General features: G+C 46.2%; 1 pseudogene; it reads right to left on the minus strand.

The window, feature by feature from the left end:
- Window positions 1-2060: 2060 nt before the first annotated feature.
- Window positions 2061-3751, minus strand: LOC147700397 (uncharacterized; annotated as a pseudogene).
- Window positions 3752-20807: the final 17056 nt, after the last annotated feature.

The following is a 20807-nucleotide window of genomic DNA, read 5'->3' on the forward strand; positions in this document are numbered from 1 at the left end:
CACAAGGGGCCCAGCATAGTCAACATCTGTTATTCAGCGCCAAGATACCCGTAGTGGTGAACGTGCGCTTTACAAATACACATGTTATGTTATGTTATGTTATGTAATGTCCTCCTCCCCAAGCACAGATCTCGAGCTAAACAACAGGAATCCTCCCATGAGAAGCAAAACATTATCAAACATCTCCGCACCATGAGAGACCCTCATTCATCGGCCCACTCTCCCGCAGCCTCGGACTGAATTACGCCTGCCTTAGTGCTATCTCGGCTTTGATCCCCCTGAACACAGCCTCTTGCCTCTGAAACTCTAGGGGACTTAACGCATGCATCACACTCCAGGAAGTATCGGCCAACTGTGACTTATACGCCTTGCTTGTTCCCACCCACCTCAAGGCTTCTACAGATGCTGCGGCTTCACCTTGTAACGCAGAACACATTAGTTTGCCTCCTTTACTGAATGCAAGTGGGGGTGATAGTTGGTGTTTTCCGCTGCAACTCTAGAGATTGGCCACTGGATGCAGAGACTGACCAATACCTACTTCTGACTATTGCGCCCCCCACAACCACAATGTCTAGAAGAGTGACTTCTTCAGAATGGCTTCTGTTTCCACTTATGAGCTATTCCAAGATGAGCTATATAGGCCCTGTTGGCCCCTCTTTGCTGGTATTACTGTTGTTCCCCCCCACCTCCTCCCCCACACTTGGACTTGAGTGAATACGTTCAAGAGAACCCTCCTCAATCCACTCCAACTACTTTACATCTTGGGAGCAGTTCACCCAGCCAGACATACGTGGCACGTTATTACAATCCCCCCTAACAACCACACTCTATTCTCCCTCCTTAGTGCAGTACAGCCTCCTCATTTCTAGCCCTGATAATGCTTTCTCCCACCCCCTACCATGATGACCACGGCTCCACCCATTAAGTTCCTCTCCCTCAACGTAAAGGGGCAACAAGAGACAACAGGTCTGGCGACACTTACTCATACAAGACCCAAAATTACATTCTTGCAAGAAACACATTTGACTTCCTCCGACACACGCCAATATCCAAATATCCATATCACTACTGGGCCTGCTCCTCCTCTAAATCAGCATGGGTTGCAATGCTAACAAAAGCCATGCTAGGAAAGGTGCCCCTCGGAGTGGTCCGGGATGTTGAAGGATGCTACCTAAAGGTCCAGGCACATCTTGGCACCCAACCCCTGACCCGTCTCAATATTTGCACGCCCTTTACTTTTACCCATGCTGCAGAGCAGCTGCACTGCTCTAGAACATGACTAAAACACATTGACAAAGCCAAAAGCTCCTGCATATGGGAGACCTATTGGCTTTGCCAATACTTGTTTTATAGTCAAACCAGTCCCATGAAAAGCAACACAAATGACCCAATAACAGGACCAAGTTATAAAAGAGGTTGCTACATTTCATGCAACAGCAGTGGGCACCATTTTTGCAATGCCATGATCAGTTACAGCGTCAGATTACATTTTAATGGTGTTGAAGTGCATATTAGGTTGTCAGCATAGGCTGACAGATGTGGAGAAAGTTTATATTATTACAGCATAAAAAAATGCTTCATAATCCAAGATCACAGCCATATGGCACCTAAGCAAGAAAGATTCCTCAGTAAACTTGAGTGCATCACAGAAAAGCCACAGGGTTTAGTGACCAAGAGCACTTAAATCAAGAACCCTTAACTAATCAGTCTGTAATTGTGAGTTTCCAAGGCGTTCCTCGAACTGCTAGCATTAATGAGTTAAAAACAATATATTTGAAATGCAATCATAGCTGCAAAGGTTTCAGATTATATGTGACATTTTCATAATTTTAATGTAATTATGAGTGACATTCAACGACTATGAGTGACACTTTCTCACAAGCAAAATAAAGCAATGAAGACGTGGGAAACATATAAATATCAGAAGCTACAACCATCTGAGCAATGAGAAACTCTAAGAAGATCTTAAAACTGCTGCAAAGCACCAGTGGAAGGGACCTTGTCACCTGATCGTACTGTTAAACTAATGCGTAACCATGATATTAAACATTAAACAAGTCTTTCAGAGGCAGTACTTTATTAAGGTTCTGTGCACATATGCAGACACGTACAATTAAATACAAAAGATAATACTTACTGGATGGAATAGATTTTCACTTGAATTATAAAATAAACAATATACTATTAATGTCCATATGTCCATAACGTCTAGATCAAGTACAACACCTGCCCAACTGGACAGAACAGCAAATAAGAAAACATGCTAAGACCAGCGCTAACAGCCCAGTCAGAGTGCTGAGGTAAGTATATCAGAGGCTGACAGAGGCATGTTCCTTTCACTAACCTGTAGCAGAGTTAATATGGGCACTTCTAATCTGAAACCAAATGAACACACAGGCTAACATTTTATTTTGTGCTTCCATGCAACTTGTTGAACTCCTACGTCACAGTTCTTGCTTTCTATTTTCACGTTTTCAAATAGAGAAAATGTATAACATGTTTCATCTTGAGGCCTGTTCATTTGAAACATTAATATAGAAGACATTGTCCTATCCAGTGATATACTGGGGTGGATTCTGGTTTTATTCTTAATTATTGTTGAGAACACCGTTTCTTCATCAGCATTGCTGTGGGGCAATGTAAAGATAAGTTTGTCTAATTTTGAAGGAAGGAAAGACTTGCTTCTCTGAGTGCCAACAACAGTAAATTATGTGTCCAGGGCATGTCAAATGACATCCATCCTATGAGTGACAACCTCACCATCACCACAGTTTATTTTAAAAGCAGCCCTTTCTCTTGTAATTCTGGATATGTCCTCAAAGTCAGTGACTTGGTATTTTGCAAATTCATGTTCTAAGCAAACAAGGGCGTGCTCTGTAAACTTGAGGTAGGTCACAAACCGTTCCACCAAAAACAGCACACAATCAAAACATTGCATGTTTGAGCGCATCATGAACTGGAAGGACTTTCAAAGCATACTTTATTCAATTCTTGTGAAAGCTGTGAACTGCTTCATAGAAATCTTTCTGGGTTCTTGGATCAATGTCCCCCACTTTCTAGCATGTTTCTTAACTTTCCACGCACAGGGATGCCAACATACAGACTTGAATCTGGGATTTGACATTCTTCTGATGTAAAATCAGGTAAACTAGCATCTGGTCTCCGCTCTAATGACTGCATGGCATCTACATGAAACACTCTACTCAAGAGCACAAAAATTAGTTTAATCATGGCATTGTACGGGAGGGGAATGACTGGGTCTTCCCTTTGAAGAAAAAGGTTCAAATTAATCAAAACCTGAAGAAATGGACAGTAGATCTCAGTCATAGGGTTCTCAAAACTCTGAACAAGTCTCCTTAACGTGGCCTTGTTAGTTCTGTCACTTTCTGGTGACAGGAAGTATGAACGCTGAGCTGCACACTGAAGAATCAGTCTATCCAAATGTGGACATTCCTAACCACCTCACAGAAATTAATTTCAGCGTACAGCGATAATCAGAATCAACAAATTAACAGAATTCAGCATACACATTCTTACGTTTTGGAGAGGTGTCAAACCAGAAGTAGACATCTACAAGCAATTCTTCTATATCAAAGTCTTTCAAGTTGCAACAAATGGCAGAAGCAGCATGGGATGCTGCATTGTGAGTGTGTGGAAAACAAGAAGAGAGCAATGGAAACAAAGAGGTTCGTCCTTGTCCCCAATTCAATACTAGATTAAACAATGTGGACGGACCCACTGAGTAAATGTGTGAAAATCACTGTTGTGATGAACACATGGAACCATTAGGTTTTCTTAAAAGACCCCTCACACACCAACCTAGTCGCTGTCATGCTTCATCATTGGGGTCCCAACCGGGTAGTTGAATGCCCCCCCCCCGGTTGTGCTACAATGCCTGATTACAGCAGAGCTGGTGTGGTGTGGTTTGTGTGAAGTGTTATGAGTTAAAAATATCTCTGGGAATCCTTGCCTGTAGTATCTATTAATGACGGTCCAGGATATGGTTAAAAGCTGGTGGTGCAACTACTGGAGGGGTATTATTTGCTCCTAGTTGGCTAGTAACGTGGTCTACATGTTACAGCCCAAAACGGTAGGTACAGTGGGCTTTCTTCAGGACCGGGTGAGTGACAAACGTGAGTGGCAAAATGGAAACGCCACGTGAATTTGTGAAGTGCCTCCACACGCGCTAAGGTGTGTGGCATTAGCTTAGGGTATCGTGTACTTACAGACACACTCTCGAATAAAAACCTGTTGGAAGAAAGAAGACAAAACTAGACACATGTAGCAGCACCATAAAATGCAATCTTAAATTTGTGGCGCTGTTTGCGTCTCAGGTAAGTGGTCAAAACAGTGAGATAATACATAGCCATTGTTGGGTGGCGGCGCATGCTGCTGATAACTCGTGGTGCACGTAGCGACATTAATGCAACATGCAGCGATGGATGCTGCATTGTGAGCCATGTGGCACGGAGAAGTCATGAACTAGGCATTAGGATTCAGAGACAGTACTCTAGTTATAATGGAGGTATGTCTTCCCACATTCACTGAGACACTATCTACACCAAGGCCAATACAATTTTCCCAAGGAATGGAATGTTTTCCCACAACATTAGATACTGCAGTGAATATACTTTCAGCTGTACTTTCCTTGCATAAACACGTCAAATTTGCAGCATACCAAACCCTGCTTCATATAAAAAATACGTACAGTTATGGGGTTCATTTTTTCAATGCCTTGATTAGGGGCGTCTCCTCCCCGTAGATGCCAGCCGCCAACAGTCTTGATCACTGCTACCATTAACACACAGACTAAAGGATGGGACCGTCATATCAGCCACTAACTCAGTCAACAACTCTGGTGCAATGGCATCATTTAAATCACAGGCTTCTTTGTTCTAGCACAAGCATAACCCTGCACAATTTTATAGTCTGGGAGACATGTTCCTATGAGACCGCCAAATGATCAGCAGCAGCGATGGGCACATTGTGTTCTGCCAAAAATCCTGTGAATTTATTTCCACCTCGCTGACAAGGGAGTCTTCACTGGAATTTTTCTTTATCTTGTAGCCTGAGATGGGCTTCATTTGAATCTTTGTGCCCTGAAGGGATGTATAAACTGTACCAATCATACGGTGTTTCAGATCAAACTCTCCTTGATGTCCACAGGAGACATTCTTCTCACAAATCAAGCAGCAGAAGGCACATGGATCGATCTTAACAGGAACAATGAATCCTGCAATTAAAAAGAAATTCCAAAACTATTATTGTCCCTTATGAGCTTTAGCCTATGAGGATTTTACATTGAGGCACAAGTGCACATAGTGGCTAGGGTGCTCACAAGCACCTGCTGGCCACGCCTAATGCAGGCTGCTGCAGTGCAACACAAAAAGTCTATCCGATGCAATTATGACATTTGTTGAGAGCGGACTAGAGACTTTTTAGGAAAGGACACCCGCAATGAAGTGAGCATACCGGGACCTCCATCCCATTGACGTAAAATATTGAAGCCCAGTTCATGATAGTGTAATACTTTCACATGATTAACTAAAAAGTAAACTGAACAGAGAGAGAAACTGAAATGCCCAGGATCACACAATGTGGGGAGCATTTATTAAAAAGTTGTGTCCTAAATAACTGATGTACTAAGTAGAAAAGCATTTGGCATTGTGCATTGACTCTTAAAACAGATCAGTCAACTCATACCTGATTACACAAAACCTAGGTGGCAACATGGGAATAGCAAAAAACATACAAGGAAATACAAATGCTATTGTCAACACACTTTAAACCTGATTTTACGACCTTTGTATTGCTCTGCTTGCATCCAGGACAGGCCAAATTTACTTCAATAGTACAGTGCCCCAGATCTCTTCTTGCTATATTTCCTTTAGCTAGTACCAGCCTTTCCCTTTTTGGAACTTATAATTGAAGTGCAGGGCTCAAGGTCATCAGCTTCAGAAAATATTCCGCAAAGACAGGGATGGGAAAGAAACTAAAATAGGTCCAAAATTCTACATGCAGGACCAACAGAGATAAAGCATGCTTTAGCCAATCCATGATGGTCATAGTGAAGCTGCAGTCCAGCAGGTGTTTCCTCCCAACTGATAGAGTTTAATATTTCCTGTCTATCTGTTATGCTCCTGAGCTTCCTCTATTTTTATTTTAAGTAAGAACACTGTTTTGACTGTTCACAACTATCTGGCATTGAAAAAGTCCCACATTTCTTAGAAGTCAGACTTATTTTCAATTTAAACCACTGATATGTATTACCCTCTGGAAACAATAAATAGTGCCCTGTTGCCAATACCAATGAGTCTGTACCTGTGGTACACAGCCAAAGCCAAAAGTTAAAAGAGTTTAGTACTTACAGGTAAGTTGCTGCTCTGTTCTGCTATGCAGTGTGCAGTGACTGGTCCTGTTCAGCGTAGTCCTACAAAGATTTCTTGGGTCTCACCTGTACTGCGAAGATGATGCATGACAAATATCTATAAAACAAACACATTTGAATTGACCTATCCAGAAACAATGAAGGTTTTAAGCATGCTCACAGGATTCATGATTGTACTCAATGCAGTATTATAATCCAGAATGTACTGGATCAACACAAATTAACATTTCAATGTGGTTTCAGAAAATGGAATTCAAGCACAAGCTCGTAGGAGACATGGAAGAAACACTGGGTCGAAGCCTGGGCCCTGTATGAAGCCAGTGCATTGATCCCAGCCACTGCTCCTTCACTTATCAGCTTCCACAGTGCAACCGCTCAAAGAGAGAAAGAGACCAGTTAGTACATCACTCCTTGGGAAATAACACCACAATATACTGATTCAGCTGGCCAGTATACCTGTTAATTTGCAAACAATGTGCTTTAAAACTTGCCACAGGATTGATGTGTTATTAAAGTGCTGAGCATTGTGATGGCAGGCTTATCATTGATGCCTTAGCCTAGTGCTTTTATTTAGCCAACAACACCCTGCATTCTGGGATTTGTGGTTTAGTTCACCATATATAAACAAGTAATATTGAATATTAACATAACCAGACAAGCTTAGGGGAGGCAGGCAAGTACACTCATACTATTGAAACATCTGTGTATCAGCCACATACAGTAAAATGTATTAGTTGTGCAGGCACTCTCTTCTCACAATTAAGTATTTAAGGGAAAATCCTAATCTGCCTTTATCAAACAACATGTGTATAAAACACATTTCAGCAGAACAAGAGAAATTATTGGGGGCGCTCGAATGCCCACGGCAAGATGGCCGAGCACTAGTGCTGCTCTGCCGGCCAAGAACTACGAGCCGATAATTAACCTGGTCCTGGAGGGCTATTCGGGTGTTAAAAGTATGTGTCTGGTCATCGGAATACTGCGGGACTGAGAAGTGATGAGTTAGAAGTGGATGGAATGCGGAACGGAGTCACAACCCGCATTTGCCATGACAGAGAAAATGGCTGCGTCTGGGTCCGACAAAGGTGTACTGCAGGGATCCTGTTGGTCCCCGGAACCCTGCCAAAACTGACCTGCGGAGAGAGTCGACAACTGCTGGGGGAGCCCAGACAGCACAGAGAAGGACAGAGGGTCCAGAACTCCCTGACGGATGCTGCAGACATTGACGGTGCAGCGGGTGCCGAGCAGGAGGGACGGGCCCGCGGTGCAGTGAATTTGGGCCTATAACCAGAACTGGCAGTGGAAGGCGGCGGATGAATGCATGCCAGTGACAATAAGGTGCATTCACACCGGAAAGTAGGCAAATTAAAAGTAACAGTGGGTGGACACAGCAGCACACAGCGCTCTCAAGGTGCATGAGTGCAGGTATTACGACGACGTGGGTAGCAGGCCAGTAATAGTGTAAGTGGGACCAGCAGTCTGCGCATCATAATACGTGGACTTTGAGGGTGTTTAGCACTCAGCTGTCCTATGGCCATGGAGAAAACAGACAAACAGCAGGCGTGCCTAACCTTTGAGACGTGCAGGCCAGCAAAAAATCAACAGCGCGCCTTATCTGATTCGGAGCAGGAGCCCCAGGTGAAGGGCACCTCCGGGCTGGAGGCGAAGCTGTTGGCAATGCAGTCCAGTTTGCAAACCATCGATGGCAAAATAGGCGCACTCAATTTGCAGATGGACCACATGGTGGCAAAAATAGATAAGCAGGGTGCCAGGCTGGGTGAGGCAGAGCAGCGCATATCCACTACGGAAGACGGTCTGCAAGACATCTCCTTCAAATGTTTAAACATGGAAAAGGTGCTGGCGGTAATACAGGCCAAGAATGAGGACTTGGAGGCGAGGTCCTGCCACAATAATTTACACATCATTGGGCTGCCTGAGTCGACAAACACAGGTTGGCTCGAACTGTATGTTAAAACGATGTTGAAAGAGATTTTCTGGCCCGATTACCTATCCAGTGTTCTAATAGTGGAGAGAGCGCATCGGTCACTGGCTGCCAGGCCGGTCCCAGGTGCTCCGCTGAGGCCAATCATCGCCAGGCTTCTTAACTACTGGGATTTGGTGCTGGGCCTTGCACGGGAGAAGGGGACCATCAGTTATCAAGGCAATGACATTGCTCTATCCGGACTTTACAGCATACGTCAAAGCAGCTAGAAGTAGAGGGGAAATACAAGATTTTCAGTACTCTTAAAGCAGCAATGGAATTTGGTAAGACTGTCCTGAAACCGCACTGCTGGTGACTAGACTGGCCCACATGCTGAGATCGAGACATTTGTGTGGGTGGCCCAAAATACAGGTCGCCCTCGTTATATGCTAAGACTGGGCAGGTGTGTATCAACATAGGGACAATGGAGGGCATGGCTAGCGACCGGCGAGAATGGTCGCTCTTTGAGGCGGCTCCATAACCCTCGCCCATAAAATCCGTAATTATCCTGGCATGCTACGAAGGTGATTCCCCTCCGAGGTCGGGAATCTCCTCCTAACCCGTTCCTGCACAAGTGCGTAACTCATTTCCCGAGCAAGCACCTTCATGGAGGCGACAGTGCGGAGCAGACTCGAGAAGCCGGTGATCCACAAGATGGTGGCCTGAGGAGATGCTGATACGAACGGCGGCAGTAATATCAGCAGAGGGGTCCTGCGGCACCAGCGAGAGACCTCTGGGCGCAATCGAAGGAGACGGAGGCCTGGTGAGCAGCTGAGCGGGGAGTTGAACTGCGCGCGTTGGTGACCTCCGTGTCGAGGGGATAGAATCGGCTGGGACGCGGGGTGAGGCTCCTGGCTTTGCGGCCTTCCCGTGTCGCCAATAAATCCTCCCAGGAGCGTGAGCCGGATACTACTGCAGGTGAGGGCAGCTGTCGCACCAGGGGAAGATAAACGTGCCTGGTGGCCGCATTAATAGTTTGCTACGATCTGGGGAGAGATCTATGGACAAGCAGAAATCGAGGCCCCGGCTTTGGGGCCTGCTCGGGAGGTGGCAGTAAGCTGGTCATCTTCCCCCCTCCCTCCCTCTCAGTTGTGTGGACTGGGATAGCGGTGAAGCCCAAGTGGGGTGATCATACTAGGAGCTGCTATATCGGAATTTCCGCCCTGCTTGGGGAAAATCTACAGAGAGGTGCCTAAGTGGGGAGTGCGCTGACTGCTAACAGTCCCCCCAAAATTGAGACCCCGGCTTCGTGGCCTATGGACAGACACGCCAAATCCTCCCCAGGCCTACACCAATAGAGGGGACGCACTCCGCAACTGACAGCCAGCTTTCATTCCCCTTCAATGATCTGTGACTCCAGCTGCACTAACCAGATACACCAAGGGCAAATCTCTGGCCCTCATAGGAAACCTCAGGGGCCTGCGCCATTCGCGGAGAGAATACCTACGCCGCTATTTGATGAACCTTGCTACATATCGAACGAGGAATTACAGAGGCCCTTCTCTGCAAAATTGAACGCAAATTTCCCTGCTCCCTGCTTGCGGCACAGACTGCTACCTATTACTAATCGCAGGTCACCGTCCTAGTGCCCAAAGAGGGGGACTACATCCTGCTACCAAGGATTGTGTGAACAATTTCCAACCTCAGCAGGCTCACCTGGAACATCGACAGGCCGGCAGAGGACGATCCTCCTCCTACGCGTAGGCGGCGGCCATTACGGGTGAGCCCCCTCATATCCCTGTCCCCCCCACCCTCCTACGCGTTCAAGGTGGCCACCACTAAAGGTCTCAGATCCCAAATGCAGAAACAATTGGCGAAGTTCGAATGGTCCGGGCAGGGAGAGGACCCGGATGCAACGCCAGTGTAGAATAAGTCGTCACAACCTCGCCCTTCTTCCAAGACTCTTACCCTCGAAATCGTCATGCAAGCTTTAGTGGGTGTTCAGTCTTCCCTGGAGACTCGAATAGACTCGGTGAACATAGTGGTGACTCTCCTAAGGCAGATCTGAAGAAAAAGGAACCCGAGGGTAAAAGACGTAGAAACCACAACGAAAGCCCTTGTGTCCGACACCACTAATTTACAGCAACAAGTGACCCAGTTGCAAGATAACCAGAAAAGAACGGAGGAGCTCCTGGACGATTATGAAGGGAGGGCACAGCGGAACAACATCCAAATCCTGGGCGTTACTGAACGATCAGAGGGACAGGCCGTGGACCTCTTTGTGGAAGGCCTGGTGCTCAATAAACTCCAACCTAAGCGCCTCTCCAGCTACTTTTCCATTGAGAGGGCCCACAGAGTCCCGGGGGTGGGGGGCCCGAGGCCTGCCCCCCCCCAGACCTATAATAGCTAGAGGTTTTAACTTTCGAGACAGGGATGTTATCCTACAGATGGCGAGGTCTGGACCACCGGTGCGTCTGGACAACGCAAGTATCACCTTCTTCCCTGAATTTATTGTTAAGATACAAGCTCAGAGGCGCAGCTTTACAGCGGTCAAAAAGCCCTACGTGACAAGGAAATCAAACACTCCATGATGTTCCCTGCCAAATGTCGAGTAGAATCTGAGGGAAAAACATGGTTCTTTCAATCCCCAGAGGAAACCTGGGAGTGGCTGGAAGGCTGGCGTCGAGTGGGAAAACAGCCAGACATCCTCAACAATAAAGGACCTGGTGCCAGCCAACGAAATCCCTCAGTGTCACAGGAACGACGCTCAGAAGAAGACCCAGATTGTTCGCGCTGAGCACACTGTTGGACTCAACTTGTCTCCAAAAGGAACACCACCAGGCCAGAACTGCATAGGTGACCTGTGCAGACCGACTCCCTTGAGGAAAAGCATAACGCATCTTTGCGGCCACACTTCTCATACAAAACTTTTGCCTCAGATAACAGATACTGACTAACATTACTATCTAAAGGATCGGACTAAAAATGCAAGCTCTACTACACCATGAGTATTCCATGTTACATGGGCGGGGGTAGAGGTGGTTAACCAGGAACCCTACCTATGACGGGGTGGGCGACAAGCACTCTGCCTTGTTGGGGTGTGGAAAGTTGGAATTCCACTAGCATGGGAGCAGGGAGGGAAGTAACGAGAGGTAGTTGGGGTTCTTTATGTTATAGTTATGTTTACACAGAGCGTCCACACAAACTCAATTCTACTAGGTTCCAGCACTGAACGGCAAACACTCACTTTAAAAAAAAATTATTTTTATTTTTAGTCCATCCAGCAGCAGTACATTACAAAAACAAAGCATTGTACACATGCGCGACCCAAAAAGGTTACATAACATTGTTCACATTAAGTCATACATCACTGTTTACATTGCATCTATGCATAATTAAGCAAATGACCTCCCCCCGAGAACATTTGAAAAAAAGAGTGGCTAAATGGTGCATTTTCAAGCAAATTTGAGGATGCAGGAAGAATAAAGCAATATGATTGAATTATTTATCATTTAAGGAATTGCCAATTTTTATGAGCTATAGAGTACAATCTTTGCATTTGCTCATGTTATCATTTGCCCATATTAACTTTTCAACTCACAGATACACTTGTAATGGTTTCAACTATACAATAAATACATTCATCATGCAAGAAACGCCAGTACAACAGTGACTTCACTACAACACGCTGAATCTGTTTTAGGTGACACCGTTGCATAGCAGGAAGTCCACAATACAGACCGTGACTATAGTGAAAGCACAATTAAATGTTAAACCTATTATAGTGCAACCTTCGAGCCGGGAAAAGCGCACCCAGCTGGGGCCCCCATTTCTGGCCCACCGATATGGGAACTCCTCCTGTCAGCTCCGCCTCAGTAAAAAGCTTGGGGGTCACTTTAAGATCAGATCTGTCGCTGCACTCTCAGGTAGGCGCAGTGGTGTCAGCAAGTTTTTTTTCAGCTCCGTAAAATAAAAAAAATTGCTCAGTTTCTCACACATTCTGCCCTCATTCAAGTCACTATAGCCCTGGTGCTGTCCCGTCTAGATTTTTCAAACAGCATTTATTTAGGCTTACCATTGGGACTCTTGAGAAGACTCCAATTGGTCCAGAACCAAGCAGCCAGACTCATAACTAAACAACCCAAGAGGCACTCAATTAAATCAGGCATGAAGGAGCTACACTGATTACCTGTGGCCCAGAGAATAGCTTTTAAAACCTGCTGTATAACCTTCAGAGCCTTAAACAACTGTGGACCAATTTTTATTAAAAACCTAGTGACAAAATATGTCCCCACACGACACCTCCGATCTGCCCAGAAAACACTAGTGGTGGTGTCTCGATTCAAAAGGAAACGACAAGGGGGCAGCTGCTTTCATCACCTCGCTGCCACCCTTTGGAATTCGTTACCTCTACCACTCAGACATAGTAAAGATCTGCTCACGTTTAGACATGCCTTGAAGACCTGGCTGTTTGAGCAAGCCTATTTATAGTAGTTTTCACAGCAACATGTATCATCTCTCCCTCCCGACAGCGCCATGAAGCCCACGGGCGTACGAGCGCTATAAAAAATTGCATATAACATAACATATAACATATAACATATAACGTCTCTCGTCAATGAATAGTGAGGTGTGCATGTAGTTAAACGACATATTTATAAAGTATTTACACATTCATACACTTGTATTACATGGATATAAAATTAATAAATTCCAATTTCAAGAATCGAACACAAAGGCCAGGGAAGACATGCACATGGCTCGGACTGAACAGCTTTAAGTAGTAACGTCAAGTGTGATGCAATGTATAATCAGGGCCAACTGAATTACGCGGCAGGGAAGGGACAAATTATGCTGAATCCTGGAGAGTTTTAGGCCCAAACCATGGTGTAACCAATTAAAAGGTGATTCATATTAATAGCGCTCGCTCCAAAATGCAGCACGCTGTTCTCTGAGAAGCCAGAGTTTGCTGACGTTTGGAATGAGTAAAAGAACTATTCACACCCATGGAGGAATGAAATCCACTAAGTGCAGAAAGAATCTGAGTCCGATAATCGGTCACCCACCTAGGAGTACCCCACTTACCTCTCTTTCGTTACTATAGTTTCCTTGCTTCAGATTTAGCTGTAAACCATCTCTTCTTTTATAGAGCGGCATCTTTATTCACAGTTTGTCAGCAATGTCAAGCCCACAGGTCAGTGGTCTGCGCACAGCGCCCCCTTAGATATTGGAAATTTCGATGCTAGTTGGTACTTTCAAGCAAAGGGCTGGAATGAAAGGTGTGCTGACTGCTGAGTACTTGTATTTGACCTGGGTTTATAACGCGCCCCTGCTGTAAGGTCCTCTTTTCGGATTGTGAGACCTCAGGTGTTTATTTTAGACTGAAGGTCTCTTTAAGCGAGGATGGGAGCATGCCCTTCTTTTATTTAAAAACAGCGGATAGCAGTAAAAAAGCTGTGCTACTGGCTGCCTCCATTCATTACGAGCCTGCCAGAGAGGTATCCAAGATGAAACCCCCAATCCCCACCTCCCGGTATTCCCACACCCGGAAAAGCTCTGTCGAATGGGCCAAGGGGCTGCTGGCTTATCACTGTCCTTGCACAAGGACCCGTCCTGCCACCCCTCGCCCTCACACACAATATTGCCTTCAAACCTCCTTTTTGCTCGCAGTCCACCTCTTGTCCCTCCACTCATATTTAACAGGTACTCACTCACAACAGGAGGCATCCCTGAATTGATTTGTCCTGTGAAATCAGACCTAAACATGTGGAAAAGCTTGCGGTATTCGCTGGAACCCATGGAGATAGAGCCTGTATTGATGCTTCCATCTGTAAAGGCACTACCCCTCCCCCACCAATAAGTGAACTGCACCATAAACATGGCACATTTAACTCTTCCTCAACTCTAGTGAAAGTGAGCTTAAAAGATTACAAATAGAGGTTTTAATTCATAGGTAAACCAGTTGTGCCATGGGCCCCAATTGTCGCACCTCTTAACATCCCATGTACCCGCTGGTCTCCCAGACAGTGCCCTGCGGTTTACCCCAGACCATTTTCATCTCTCTACTAATTACCCCAACAGCGCTCTCTACTAATTTATTTTGAAATGTTTGTACAATTCACTTTTAATCAATTAAAATGTGTGCTAGAATAAAACATGACATCCTAAGGCCTTTCATTTCACACTTATTTTACAGCAAGTTAGAGAGTTCACTTTACAAAATCTTCGAACTTTGTAGTTGGAGAAAGAAAAGTAATTGCAAACTGACTTGACTGCTGTCTCTGAACACAGAATAAACGTGACAAGATAAAAACAAGATTTGAAGGCATCTTTAACGCTCCTTCACTTTGAGAGTGAACAGAAATCCGGTTTGTCAGCTTGCCAGAGGGGGTGAGTAAGCCCTAAATATAGCTCCCCCTGATAAAATCTGACTCGCCATAGCAAGTGGGCGAGTAGATTTGCTGAGGCCTTATTATGCCTACTTGCTAACTGTGCAACACCAAATGAAATCGGGAGATATTAATATTCCTTGTGAAAAAGATTCTGTTGAAAGTGTACCTTGGCAGGAAACTAGATTTGATATATTTTGCGCATTGACAAATTAAAAAGAGCTTGTTATGACCTACATTTGAATAGAGGTATTCTAACCTCAAGTGGCAAGAAACGTTTTTTTTCCAGCAAATAGCGTATTGTTAATCTAAGAGTGAATGACTTGCAAAGACTGGCTTCCCTACTGATTCTAGTGCCCTGTTGCATAATGACTCCTATTTTTTTAAACATTCAACATGGATTGCAATTATTGACAGAGAAGCAGTGCCAAAAAAAAGTGGCATTACAGTTTCGAAGTAACTATCTGTGAGCACTTGACTTTTGTCCACGTACAAGCAAAGAACCTGTTTCCAACCATAGGTTGCACTAACCTGTTGCACTGCAGTTGCCCATCTTCAAAGATGCAGAAGCTGATGGGTCACCAAAATCACCAAATACTGATCCACCAGCAGCGCCAAAACCTGCTCTTGCCAGAGAAAGGGCCACAGACTTCTCTTTTGTATTGGATTCCATCGACAGCAAGGATGTGCTCCGTCTGCTGCAGCAACATCAGAAAATGATGTGCTTTCTCTGCTCCATTCAAATCAAGAGCTGCGTTGTCTAATCCAACAGCTCCTGTTCTATTTGCTCCACTGTGCTTTCACTAACCATCACTGAAGACTAAACAATGTTCAACCTTCGAATTCAGTGGAATTCAACGGAAAGAAACACAGGTGACCGGATTGCATCTCTACGCACAAAGAAACTAACTACTTATTTTTTTTTATTTTGAATAGAGTTTTAAATAAGACTGCAAATACTTTTTAGCCTTCCTTATATTTTTCTTTCCCTTTTTGCACCCAGCTGCAATAATCAGAAAATGAAAACATTTGCATAGTTCCCTGTTATTTTTCATTGCACTTAAAACCCTTGTTTATAATCCTTGCATGTGATGTTGCACATTATAGTGATTTTTTTTTAATGCATCTTTCTTATCACATGGCACATGTTGTAAGGATCATGTCTTGCAACGCAGAGACCCATTTTTAATTTCAGTTTGAAGACGTGTTATTGAACATGTAACAAGTGATGAATTGCTATGTAATCAAATGCACGATTTTGGCTTGTGGTTTTATTCTGTAAATGTAGAATGAAGTGTCCATTAAGCAAAATCAATCAAAAACACATTCAGTGACAATTTAGTAACTATTCAACTTAGAAATTATTCCAGGAATGTCACCAAACGTATGACTCTTTCCACATTTCTATAATTTTATCTATTTTAATCACTTTCTTTTAGGCTTCTTTCTTTTACTTTTAGGTCCTTAAACAGATAAAAGAACAGATTCAATTTTATCTAGTACCCATTTTAGTTAGCCTGTCGAGTTGGTTTACCTTTGGCCCAGGATCCATCCTAGGTCACCATCTTAGACCATGGAAGCTGTCATCTTTGACAATGGAGCCTGGCATTTTTCATCAAATTATGCAAAATCATTAACATATCTGTCTTTGATTTGGAAAAAAGAAACACCGGGTACAGTTCTGTTTTACAATAGATGGGCGTGTGTACTCTAGATATCTAATTACTTGGACCCTTTATCAATATCATCAAGAGAGACAATTTGATCATTACATTTATATTTATTATTTTTTATAAATATTATTTGTCATATTAAATAGAAAAACTATCACTTCTGAAAATTGCATGAACAGAATTGATGAATGCATATTCCCAATGGTAATAGTTAGAACCACATTTGTAAATTCGTCTAATCCTATGAGTAATATTAGACAGTCAATTCATTAAGCATCCTGGTTCCATTTTTCAACTGGCAAAATTTAATGACAAAACATTAATGATAAATCTATTGCCAATATTTCAATAACTTGCTTGCATAGTCTTATTTACTAAACTACAATGTGCAGAGATTGGTGACACATGTTGAAAACCAACGCGTTTCGGCTATGCCTTCATCAGGACTCCGTCACTGTGGTTAACTAAACAGGGAATGTATAAAAATAATTAATAATCTAGAGTACAAAAAAGCCCTTTCGCATATTTACATTATACATGTATATAATTGAGGATAACCTATACAATAGGCAAGTAGCTAACCATGGATTTCAATTTTATGAGCCAATAGCGAGAACAAGGAGAACCTGGTTTGTAATTAGTGATAATAATCATGCAAAAAACGTGTGTGTGATTACTAAAAACACATACAATCAGTGATCATATATCGCTGTTTTTTGCAAGAATCTTTTAAAACCAAATATATACAATATGGTGGTCACTTGAAACACGCATGAATTGAGAATTTTATATTTATAATTTGAGTTTTTAGTAATCACAACACTATTTTTGCATGATTATTATCACTAATTATAAACCAGGTTCTCCTTGTTATCGCTATTGGCTCATATAATTGAAATCCATGGTTAGCTACTTGCGTATTGTATAGGTTATCTTCATGCCTAGTGGTGTGCATGGAGGGGCGTTTGGCTGGCAATGTATGTGGGCTGGTGCTTGGTTCGTTTTGTGCATGGATGGTGCTGGCTACAAGACCGGACAGGCCGTAGCGGCACCAGGCGTTTCCCCGGTGGGCCGATATGGTGGTGGGACAGTTTTCTGGCCGTGGGGGGCAGTTTTGTCACTGGGGGCCCCAGTAACAAAAGCGGGAGCGGTGCTTCTACTAGCATCCCCCCACCCCCAAAGGGCCGGTCGAGCAGCAATCTGCCAGGGCTGGTTGCTGTTCCCGGTCCGGCCCTGCTTGGCTGGCAGTGTGCGGGGATGGCACTTGACTGGTAAAGTGTGTGGCTGGCATTTGACTGGCAGTGTGCGGGGATGGCACTTGACTGGTAAAGTGTGTGGCTGGCATTTGACTGGCAGTGTGCGTGGATATTGCTTGGCTGGTGGTGTGTGTGGATGGTGCTTGGCTGGTGGTGTGTGTGGATGGCACTTGGCTGGCGGTGTGCGTGGATGGTGGTGTGCGTGTACTGACTCCTGGATGGCAGTGTGGCTTGCATGGATCCCCCAGCGTTTTCTTACCTAAAATCCCCTGCAAATGTCAAATTTACTTACAAAGTCACATTTTCCTCACATTTGTGTGGCTAAGTTGTAGGATCACCGCGCAGGAAAAATTTCTTACTATCCAGCTTTCCCCTTGGTCTACTGATACCAAGGGGAAAGCTGGTGCCCAAAGTAGCGTCAGCCTAAAAAACGTATAAACAAACTGCCCTTTTGGGGGGGCGTGGCCAAGCAAGCCACGATGGCGGACGTGCTCTGCTGAGGCTCCGCAGCCGGGCAGACTAGAAGACAGCACCAAATTGCCCCAGCTGGCGACGGAACCAAGGCTACATGTGGGGGGTGCTCTGGCTGACCCGCAAACCACAGTACCCACTGAGACTGCTGCCAAAGTCTTTCCCCGGACCCAGCGACAAAATGGCGGTCGCCCGTGGCTAGCCCTGACCCCACTGTAGCAGCGAACCGCACACCACGATCTCCCGCACCGGGAGAGCCTGGCCACCACCCCGGACCCGGGCAGGGCGAGATGACGGCCCTACATCCACCGCCACCAATGAACCCGGACCCTCCGTGACGCCGGGGACACCGGGAGCGACCGGTGACCATCCAACGAGTTTCTGCCCCATCGACACCACCACGAGGCCGAAGGCGGCGGGCGGCCTCAGGGGCAAACCTCACCACCTACAATGGACAGATTCCGGGAGTCGAGACAAGGGGGCCCCTCCTCCAAGGATCTTCACCAGGGGCCCTCCTCACGCCGACAGTTGCCTGACTTTAAGATGGCCCCGTGAGCTAAGACACTCGCGACCACCAACTGAACCTCCCTAGGGGTCTCTACACAATGTCACAGAAGGTGAGCAACAAGTGCTCCTGCCCTCCTCAGCTGACTCTGACCCCACAATCTCCTATCATGCGCCACAACGAACAGGGGACCGGACCACCATTGCCTGACCCTAACATGGCGGCCATCATAGTGGCCTAGACACAGCAAGCAAGCCACCTCCAAGCCACCACTGCGCCCATGGACTTAGTGGGTGGGCGCTCGGGCCGTTACCGACCTTAGCAATACCTACTGGACACCGGCGGCGTGCTGGGGTACCTGTGCTTGTCGCTGATGCCCTGGGGGCGCTGGGTCTAGCGCTGGGTCTAGCGCTACGATCACCGTTAGCCCCCAGACGGAATCAACACAGAGCGACTGCCGCAAAAGGATTTCCACCACGCTTGCGGCTGGCAGTGCGACGGAGCAGGCCCCACTGGGGCGGAGGTGACATACGGACGCACTACGGCCCCATTTCAAGCGGTCCACAAGTGGGGTGAACCGACCACAGGGGGATACTGAACCACTCGCACCTTCACCGCTGACAACGCAGAGTGTGAAGGATTCCACCCCAAATGACGAAATGGGGAAGCCCAGGGCCACACAACAGACGTCTGTCCCAGAAACTGCGCCGGAGAATCAGCCCCGCACTAACACACTAACCAAGACATCCATGACCCCCCAGGAACAGACCATCTCGGACAAACTAGACCAGGTCCTGGCAGCCATAGAACTGTCAAGAGCCTCCATGGAGGAACAACTGGGCACCCTTGCAACGGATATCAACCGTATCCGAGATGACCATAGGAAACTGGCTGACAAGGTGAGGGAAGGAGAGAAGTCCCTCGCCCACCTACAGCCCACCGTAAGCGCACAGCAGAAAACGATACGGTCCGTCCTGGGTCACCGTGGAAGAGCGCATGGACAATTTGGAAGGGTGCTCCCGGTGATGTAATATTCGCGTGCTGGGTCTCCCGGAGGGAGTTGAGGGGACGCACCCAATCGCATATATGGAAGCCTGGGTCAAGTCATTCACCTCAACCATGGACGAACGGCTTTCTTCTCCATTGAGCGAGCCCACCGGGTACCAGCCAGTAAACCTCCTCCCGGAACCACACCTCGGCCGATGCTTGCAACATTTCTGCACTTTCAGGACCGCAATGCGGTGTTGTGGGCCACCAGACGCACAGGCCCCCTTCAGGTGGAAAACAAACACATCATGATCTTCCCTGACTACGCAAGGGCGTTGCAGAAACAAAGATCGTCCTTCAACGAGGTGAAGCGCCGACTACGAGCAAATAACATACAATATTCCTTGATATATCCAGCCCGTCTGAAGGTCATCTATACCGGCACCACCCACTTCTTCTCAAACGCCACGGACATGTGTGAATGGGCAGACCATCACTGCACACAGGACCCCGCAGAAGATGCCTCACGGGGTGAAGTCAAAGAGCACCATGCAACAGGAAGCGCACCTCTCAACTGTCGCAAACGCAAGGGCGGAAGGGACGGATAGAAACCACGGAGAGACACATTGTCGACTCTCCAGACTTGGAGCAAATTATGCAGGAATGACGCAACGCCCTTCAGGCTGTGGTTGTTCTGGGGTCTCCCCCACTCGAGGACAATGAGGGAGCCCCCCACCTCTTCTTCTCAGGAGGAGAAGATGACAGCAATGAGGCCCATTCCATGGCCGATTCCATCACCATACCCCGGTTTACTCCACAAACTGCTGGTGACCTGCACTAATAGAAATGAAAGGTAAAGACCGGAAGTATCCAGTGCAGTTGGGCGAACGTGAGCTGGCGCGCCCAAACGAAACCCGCCCGCATCCTACGTCACTATGCGTGTGACGCACTACAATCCAGACAACAAACATTGATCCTTCAAATGCCCCGGCGGGACCCCGCCTCGCAGACACTAGCTGCCACCCCCACGTACTGACTGTTCACTCTCTGGTTCCATGAGAGTTGGTTTGGACGTATCGGCCCCGCCGATATGCCCCAGGTATTGGGACAGTTTCCCCACCCGGTTACATGTTTTATTGACCCGGTTTCCTTTCACCCTTCACCCCGCGGGGGGGTACATGCACTAGGGCAACCAGCACATCTGGGTGGGTGGCATT

This window comes from Lissotriton vulgaris, chromosome 8 (assembly GCF_964263255.1).
Source record: "Lissotriton vulgaris chromosome 8, aLisVul1.2, whole genome shotgun sequence".
NCBI classification, from domain to species: Eukaryota; Metazoa; Chordata; class Amphibia; order Caudata; family Salamandridae; genus Lissotriton; species Lissotriton vulgaris.